The 9,199-nt window shown below is 43.1% G+C and overlaps 1 long non-coding RNA gene across 2 annotated transcripts in view; it reads left to right on the forward strand.

The window, feature by feature from the left end:
• Positions 1-9,199, forward strand: part of LOC106149465 — a 20,473-nt gene that overhangs the window by 8,821 nt on the left and 2,453 nt on the right. For both annotated transcript variants that reach the window (XR_001235684.1, XR_001235682.1), the window contains one exon: positions 8,291-8,582. This is a non-coding gene — a long non-coding RNA (uncharacterized LOC106149465). The remainder of the gene's footprint in view (positions 1-8,290; positions 8,583-9,199) is intronic.

Below are 9,199 nucleotides of genomic sequence, written 5' to 3' on the forward strand. Positions count from 1 at the left end.
TTGTTTTCCTGAGAAACTATCTTGTAGATAACAATATGTAAAACAACAACCATTGATAATTTCCTACCACTTTGTCTGTAATTCAGTAAGCCCCCCTATTACTATGTTATCTTTCTTTTACTCTTTAAAAAAAAAAAATCCAGCCAATCAGAAGCAAAGGCTGGAGGAGGGGATAGAATATTCAGTAAGGGAAGTATATTGTGGCATAGTGCTTGGTGGAAGAGGTCTGTTCATCTCACAGTGACCAAGAAACAGAGAGAAGGGGGCCAGGGTCCCAACAGGCTGTCAAGGCGCATCCTCAACTTCCTCCCACTCCTACCTCCTAAGGTTCCACCACCTTTCAACAGTGCCACAGGCTAATGACCCAGCTTTTAGCATGTGGGCCTTTATAAACCAGCTAATAAATACCAAACTGAGACCAAACAACTGAGGAAGTTCTAGTGGTAGAACAAAATAGAAATGTTACAAATCCTGACAAGGTGAAAATAGTAGAAAGATGTTTTAAATCAGGAGGTAGGAGGAGAGTGGGAGGAGGTATGAGAGCTAATTATCTCAGCTTTATCTGCAGGATGCCAGTTGAGAGCCTCATAAACTGAAGCATGAATCAAAAGAAACATTTCATGCTGGCTGTCATGATGCACACCTATAGTTCCAGCTACTCAGGAGGTGGAGACAGGAGGATCACTTGAGCCAGGAGTTCGCCACCAGTCTGGACAACATGGCAGACCTGGTCTCAAAAACACAAAAATAGGTTGAGGTAGGAGCATTGCAAACTCAAACTCAGCCTGGGCAATGGAGTGACTGTCTCAAAATAAAAAATAAAAAAGCACTGGGAATATAGCTCAGCGTAAAGACCCTGGGTTCAGTACCTAGTACCACAAAAACAAATAAATAAACAAAAACCACTCCAACCAATTAACAGTGTCCTAACATTTTTCTTAAGGAATGTGTTTACTCATAGTATGAAATAAAAAGTCACCTGAAATTGCATACTTTTGTTTACTTACAGTTTGTTTCTTCTGTAAAAGTAAACCTAAATTCAGTAGTTTAATTAAAATAATCTTGGCAGTCATAAAATTCCCTCTCTCCCTCTGTGTGTGTGTGTGTGTGTGTGTGTGTGTGTGTGTGTCTCATCTTCTACCTTAACATAAATAGGGACACTTCTTCAACTATGTTAGCATTGGTTTGTTGGGAGCTGCTGGAGCTGAAATTGGTCATATCTGTGAGGGCAGTGCAGAGTCAGAGTGCCTCAGGCAGTCAAGCTACCTCAGTCTTGAGAAAAAGCTGCCTGGACAATTACAGTCATTAGTCGCTAGGCAACATTACCTCTTGTGATAGTAACTTTGCAAGAGTATAAATAAACACCCCTACTGTTGAAGTTAGGTCTTGCTGATCAGGTAAGGGAGCGCCTCCACCTGACCCAGCTCTTGTCTCTTTATTTTCCTTATACGCACTGCTGTTCCTCTCCAGGGTACAACAAGAGACCAACAGGTTCCCTCCACTGGTTATTTCTGGGTGGTGAGATTTTGAGAAATTTGCTTCTTTTATTCCTTGCGCTTTTCTATATTACTTGAATTTGGGGTAAGGAACAGATATTTTATTTTAAAATTTAAAAAGTAAACAATTACTTTTTAGCATGAGTGAGCAGCTCAACGTGAAAAGATGTCTGTGATGTGTTGTTGAGGGAAAAGGATGGTTTCAGAATTGTACCTGGAGTATAATCTTATTTAGGTAAAATCTAAGCGCATTAAAAAGTCTGGAAAGACAAACACCAAAATGGTAACAGTATTTATCTCTGAGGCTGAGTTACAGAAATAAGGGAAAGACTTACAATTTCTAAGAATCATTCTTTAAATGTTTTTATTTAAAAATAAAAGATACAGACACACACAAAACACAAATGTGTAGTGTGTCCAGTTACCCAAGTGAGCACCCTTCCACAACCACCCAAGTCAGTTGGTAAAATTTTGCCAGATAACCAAGAAAGTCCTCTGGTGCTGTATCCCCATTCCTCCTCACACAAACATCAGCCTGGCTTTTGTAGGGCTCACTTCCCTACGTTTCTTTTACTGTAGATAATCATGCAGGAATGTGTTTCTAGACGCCTTATCCACCGCTGCTTCCTCTCCCATTTCTTCCTCTTCCTATATCTGTTGAACAACTTAAGGGATCTGCCTTGTCAAGGTTCCTATCATGTGAGTTTTGCTGTTTGCGTGTTTATGGTGCCCATCAGCATGTCCATCTATCCCCTCTATTTCCTGCAAGTGGCAGCTGGATCCAAGTCTTGAGCAGATTGGGGCTCATTCTCCCTGGCAAGACCACAGAGCCAATAAATACCATGTCTGTTCGTCCCTTTTTTGGTGATGTTAGCAGCCGTTGATTGTGACTTCAAGTCACTGATTTTTTAAGGATTGAAAAATAGAGATTTCCTCCCTGTTGGTTGGTTGGCATCATAGTCCACACTGAAAAGGCAAGAAAAAAGGCTTGATTCTATTTTATGTCATCCTCTGTAAATGACCAATTGTTTTTAAAGTATTTGTTGGAATTCATGGATTTAAGCATTTTTGATAGATTTCAATCATTCACAATTATTCTTTTCTGAAAGCTCAAATTGTCCTGGTTTGGATGGAAGAACCTCTTCAATTTGACCTCAGAGGTTTTCTGTGGCATATCCCTGTATGTATTCAATACTCTCCTTGCTGTTCGGTATGGCAAAATGCTCTGGACTGTTCTCCTACATTTTCTAGCCCAGTTAGAAAAGAGCCATTTCTCTACAAAGTTTCCATTTCTCCAAGAAGGCTTAATTTCTTTTAGTGGTAAATAGTATTTCAAGACCACAATCTTGCTACTAGAGATGCTTTTGCCTTGCTCAGAAATGTGGGACCTTTTTAGGGGATAGAGCTAAGACTGCCAGACCATCCAGATGTAATATATGTGGTCTATAACCTACTGTCTCTATAGAAAAATACTATATATATATATATATATATATATATATATATATATACAATATATAGTTTTATATGGCATATAGTTCTGATTCAAAGTCATATGTTTTTATTTAACCTTTTCTGAATCATAGCCATATCTTCTTTCTCCCAAACAGAAGTCTTGATTCTTAGGAACATAGAAGTACAATGTGAATTTTCCTCATTTACTTTATCCTGCAACTATCCCAGAATAGCAGTACTAATACTAATGATATAGGGGAAAGAAACTCCCAATCTGAAAGATATCTGGGATGAGTTTGTGTTCTCTAAAATCGAAGAATGAATTTTAGGAACAACAGAGGTTAAGAGCAGAATATGTTTATTGACGGAAAGAAAGCTTCTGTCCGAGAAGGACGGAAGGGGGCCCGAGTGGGTTGCCCAGGACCTTGCCCTTCCCAAGGACTTTATAGAGCAAAACCATGAGGTGAGACGGACCCAAGGAAGGGGAAAAATGGGAAATTGCAAAGTGGGCATGAGGTGGGACAAAACTATGGTCAGCCAATAAGATTACAAGTATAATTGTTCAGGTAAAATTGATTAAATTGGGATCAAATGAGGAAGCAAGTCACATAGCCAGCAGGCATGAATACAGAACAGGGGCTTTTCCAGTAGGGAGTTGGGTCAGTGACTCTTCAAAATGATCGCTGCCTATTTAGAATATTAATACTTGATGTCCATCCCTAGAGACGTATATGGGTGTGTTTAATCTTTTATTTTGAGGTCTCTCCATTTGCAAGGTATCTGTGCTCCACACTGGCTCCTTCGAGGGCCTGACCCTGTCTGACTATTACATTTCTATCTAACTCAGCTGCCTACAACACTAATACTACTAAACATTATTTTTCTTTTTTTTTTTTCCTTTTTTTTTTTTTTTTTTTTGTTACTGGGAATCGATCTCATGACCTCAGGCTTCTCAGGCAAGCACTTAGGCTGCTGAGCTGCATCCCGGGCCCTAAACATTATTTTTCAAACATTTAAGACTTTTGCATTTACTCTCCCTTTTTGCCTCATTTTTAACAGCTGTACTCTATATTACCTGATTACACGGCCATTGCATATGACATGCCCTTCATTTTAACACACAAAATTAGTCTTTTTTTGTTTGTGGTTTGTTTTTTCAGAGTGGGTCTTGCTATGTAGCCCAGGCTGACCTGGAACTCCCTGCGATCCTTCTGCCTCAGCCTCCCGAGTGCTGGAATTATAGGTGTGCGCTACCACATCCAGCTCCATTTAGCTTTTTTATGTATTTGTCTTTGTCTTTTTGAGACAGGGTCTCGCTGTGCAGTTCAAGCTGGCCTTGAGCTCACTTTGTAGCCCAGGCTGGTCTCAAACTCCCGATGATCCGCCTGCCTCAGCCTCCCGAGTGCTGGGATTACAGGCGTGCACCACCACACCCAGCCAGCTCTATTTAGTTTTAAGAAACAACTGTAATTTTAGTTCGGACCACCAGCTTGTCTTGTCTGAAGCTTGTTCTCAAATGGAATATTCTGGAAGGGTTCACGGGAATACTATTCCCTCAGCTTTTGCATACTGCTGTTTGTCTGTTGATAACAGTTGTCAAGTAAAACACAGAACACAAAGACTTGAAGTCAGCTTTACTGAATATAAAACTCCTGGCTCACACTGTCCTTTCTTGAGTATTTAAATGTGTCACTCTGTTTGCTTCTGGAGTTAATCGCTGCACTCTAAAATCTGACAAAATATCATTTCCCTTTGCTGTGTTTGTTTAGTTGCGTAAAAGGAGTTTTTTTCTTTCTCCTTAAAACACAGTAGTTTTACTGGCATGGGCCTAAGTGTTGTTAGTTTTGTTGACATATTCTCAAATATGTAGTATGCTCTTTTCATGTGTAGTTTCAAAAATTCTTTTTTAAATTTCAGGAACATTGTCTTGATCGCATGTGTCCTCTTGCCTGAAGTTTCTCCCTTCTGAGAGAGTCCTAGGGCCAGAATCTTGCATGTTACTTTGCTTTCTTCAGTATTGGTCACTTCCTATTGAGATTTTTTTTTCTTTCATACTTTCTTTTTGATTTAGAAAAACCTTTCATGCCAACGTTCTGTTTTTCAATGTCTTCTCTGTTGCATTTGCCAAGCAGGCGCTTTTGCTGCTGAGCTAAATCCCCAGCCCCTAGTCTGTTGCATTTGTTTGTATTCGGTCTTTATTCATAAAGATCAGCCTTTACTTCTTTTATTGCTAATGATTCCTCAAATTCTAGCAGCTCATTTAAAACCTTTTTCCTAATTTGATTTGAGCTATTCCTTCATCTCTTCTGCCAATCTCTGTATCTTTTAGCTGATTTTTAAATAGAAGGTTACAATTTTTTTTTATTTATTTATTTTTTTTTTTGTCTTTTTGAGACAGGGTCTTGCTTTGCAGTTCAGCCTGGTCTTGAGCTCACTTTGTAGCCCAGGCTGATCTCAGACTGGAAACAATCCTCCTGCCTCAGCCTCCTGAGTGCAGGGATTACAGGTGTGTGCCAAAATAGAAGGTTATAGTTTTAACGGCTCTACAGACATTTCTAGTGTGATTTCATTGTCTGAACAGGTGCTGTTTGTCCCATCTATCTTTCTCCTTAAAATAATTTTGTGTGGGATTTGACCTTGATAATTGTTATTGCTTATTTTTTATGTAAAATTTATTTTCCTGAAATCTGAAAAAAAGGGAAAAAAAGTAAGCAGTGCCCGAGGTAGCTTTTCTAACTTCATGGAGCCTTTTTATGATGTTTGTAGAGAAATTTAAAGAACACGGCAGCTCCCTTTCTGAGATTTCCCGGCCTCCTTTCCCTCCACCACTTATAACGGGCTATTTTCTTTCTCCACTGCCCACTTCCACAATTACTCATCAAACCAGAACGCTATCCCAACTGGGACTTCTGGCTGGGTAGTTTAAAAGTTCATAAGAGATAGCTCTGGCTCCTTTTGTTTTTGCTGTTTGTTTGTTTGTTTGTTTGTGGCAGGGTCTCATTATACAGTCCAGGCTGGCCTTGAACTCACTATGTAGCCCAGGTTGGCCTTGGACTCACAGTGATCCTCCTGCCTCTGCCTCCTGATGGCTGAGGTTATTCTTCCCACAAACTCCTCCGCTTCACCGAATGCTTTTGGAGCTGGTGATCCGCTTGCAGTCCCAGCTCTGCCCTCTGGCTGACCTGCCCAGTAAATGCCTCTGGGCTGCAGGGATCCTTCTATTGCCCAGTCCATCAGAATCCTGCCTGCCTCCTTTTGCTCTCTCCCGCACAGATACTAATGGGGCGCAGGTCTTTGTGGATTTGCGAGCCTGCAGGGATATCCTGTCATCCACTCTGCTTGTGGGTTTTTGGTTTAGCCATCTAGTTGCTGTCCGTTTTTATTTGGGGATTCAGAGAACTTTTTAAAACTATGCTGCAGCTACCATCTTCCCAGTTCACTTTATCATAATTTTTTACAGCAATCATATTTATCTGGGAGAGAAAAGCAGAAATAGTTCCACTGTGGGAAAAAGACAAGCCTGATGCATGGTACTGGGTGGCGTTCAGAGAAGAAAACAGACGCGATCAGCTGGTACGAAGGAGCACAGCTGCACCACTGTTCAATTATTTAAATGCTTCCATCCCACTAGGAAGGAGGCCTTGCCCCAACTGCCAGTGTGCCCCCCCCAGTGTACCCCCTCAAGCGTCCCCCTCCACCAGAGAGAGAGGAACTAGAGAGCCCAAGTCCACTGCAGAGGGGATTTCAGGGTCCTGCTCCTGCCCCACGGCTGCTTGGTGGTGGCACAGGTTCAATAGAATGAATATCACCTAGGAGAGGTGCAGCCTCTGGAGGCCAGACAGGGAGGAGCGGGGGGAGGGAGGGTGAAGGGCGGGTGCCCTCAGCATGGGCCTCAGAGGCGAGTTCAGCCAGCAGTTCCCGAGCTCCCTTCCCTGGGCACAAAGACAACAAGGCCAAGCTGCTGCCCTTGAGGAGCCCACCATCTGCTGCCCACCTCCTCTGGGGACCCTTGCTGCTGCCAGGATGCCACACGGGCCACATGCCTCAGAGAGCTCAGTCCCCGAGCAGAAATGCGGGAGGAGCGCGGCACGGTGACAAGGCTGTTTCGTAAGCCACCGCCGAGGCGAGATCCGGTCTACCTTTGGCCAGTGATTGCCGTGAGAGACCTGGCAGCTAAAACAAACACTGAAGAAGCCACGCAGTGAATGCTGCATCCTCGTAGCCTATGAGTCCAGCAGTCGCCTTAGACACAGCAGCCGGTATCTGCATCAGCAAAGCGAACAACCACTGAACAACCCTGGCCCGGGGTCCTCATGGAGCGTGCAATGCTTTGTTTGCATACGGAGAAAAAAAAAATGGATCGGAAAGAAAAGGAGGCTGGGAACACAGTGCTTGGCTAACAACAGTTTTTCATGAATATGTTTTCCGCCTTCAACTACAACGCATTGAGAAGATCCCTGAGTCTTGCCCGCCCAGTGACTGGGAGCACAAACCTGCGGATGAGGGTTAGCAAGTGGGATTAGCAACTTACTATCAGAACCCAAAATATACCATAAAGTTGCACTGATGCCCCTGTTCCCCCAAAGTCAATAAATCCCAGCTGACCACATTTTTAGGCCAATATTAAGCATCTACTGCATGTCAGTATAGTCCTTACTATTACCAAATTCCCCCTTACCCATCAGGGACATCAACATGCAGAAATCCTTGATACCAAGCTCAGCTTTACCTCTACAAAAAGTACAGGTATTGTGGTTCTCACAGCAGAAGGAACGCTCCAACAGGAGCCAGACGTATATTGCAAGTGGGACATTATTTTTATGCCTTCACCTGGGACTTCTGAGAGAAAGAACACAAGTGTAACAGTTTAATGAGTCTGCCGGAGTCTACGGCGCATTTGGGAACCCCCTCCCGGGGAACCTGTTTGTGAAGCAGGAGAATCAGGCTCTATAAATTTCATCTGACAAAATGAGAACATTATATTGGCGACTGCCACCACCAGCTTCTAGTAATAAAGTGAAGGGGATGTGTCAAAAATCCTGGTGTGAAGGCAGGGGAAAACAGGAGCTTTTTCAATTACATGCACTCTCTTAATGAAAGCATTTCATACAGTGGTGGCTGAGAGTGCAGCTCTGGAATCAGCCTACTTAAATCCAAATCCTGGCTCTAGTACTAGTTATGTGACTCTGGATAAAATGTGTAGCAACTACAGGCCTCAGGTTTTGCATCAATAAAATGGGAATATTGACATCCATGTTATCTATTGCTGCTTTAAAGATGAAATGATTTAAACCTGCAAAGTACTTAGAAAAATGCTTCCCTCCTCTCCTCCCTTATAGGCCTTATTCCGCTGCTGCCTCTTGCCAACCTGTCACTACCGTAGGAGAGACTCAAAGTCTTGGGCCACAGTGGACCAAGGCAAGAAGGAAACTAGTAGGGCACTGCTCTCAGCCAGTCTGGAATCCTCCCTCTGAAGCCTGGCCACCTGACCTGCTTGTCCACTCTAATGACAAGGTTTCCGCCCTACGCTCCAGCTCTGGACATTTGGAAGGTCTTTTTTGCACTGCGTCAAAATCTGTCACCCTGCTTCCCTTGCTAGTCACTCGGTCTGTGGGAATCAGAGGCAACTAGGTAATCGCGTCACTTTAAGCCAATGATATGCAATTAAACATAGGAGCTCTAGGGGCAGACTGCATGGGCCGAACCTCAGTTCTACCATATATTGGTGCTGTGATCTTCGGCAAGGTGAATCTTTCTTCCTCTCCCATTCCTCCTGTGCAAAGCGGGCATCCTAACGCTACCCATCTCAAGGGTTGGGTGAGGACAGAGTGAGAGCCTGTAAGTAAGACTCAATCAGTGTTAGCTGATGCGGATGTTAACATCCCTGAGGCTATGCTTCTTCCGGCCAGTCACCTATATTCCCTTTGCTGGATCCTCAAACAATTCCCAACACCCGCGCGCCCCCATGCCTCTCCTTTGCGTGGCTGCAGCAGCCAGAATTCCTCTCTCTTTTTTTTTAATTTTGAAAAATAAAAAAAGGGAAACACATAAACAAACAGACAAACATTTACAAAATAGCAAAAGAACAATACAAACAATACAGCCGGGCATGGTGACTCACGCCTGTAATCCCAACACTTGGGAGGCTGAGGCAGGGAGATTGTTGCAACTTCGAGGTCAGCTTGGGCTACAAAGTGAGCTCAAGGTCAGCCTGAACTGTATAGTGAGACCCTGTCTCAAAAAGACAA

The sequence above is a fragment of the Chinchilla lanigera genome, unplaced genomic scaffold, assembly GCF_000276665.1.
Source record: "Chinchilla lanigera isolate Chin_1 unplaced genomic scaffold, ChiLan1.0 scaffold00004, whole genome shotgun sequence".
NCBI classification, from domain to species: Eukaryota; Metazoa; Chordata; class Mammalia; order Rodentia; family Chinchillidae; genus Chinchilla; species Chinchilla lanigera.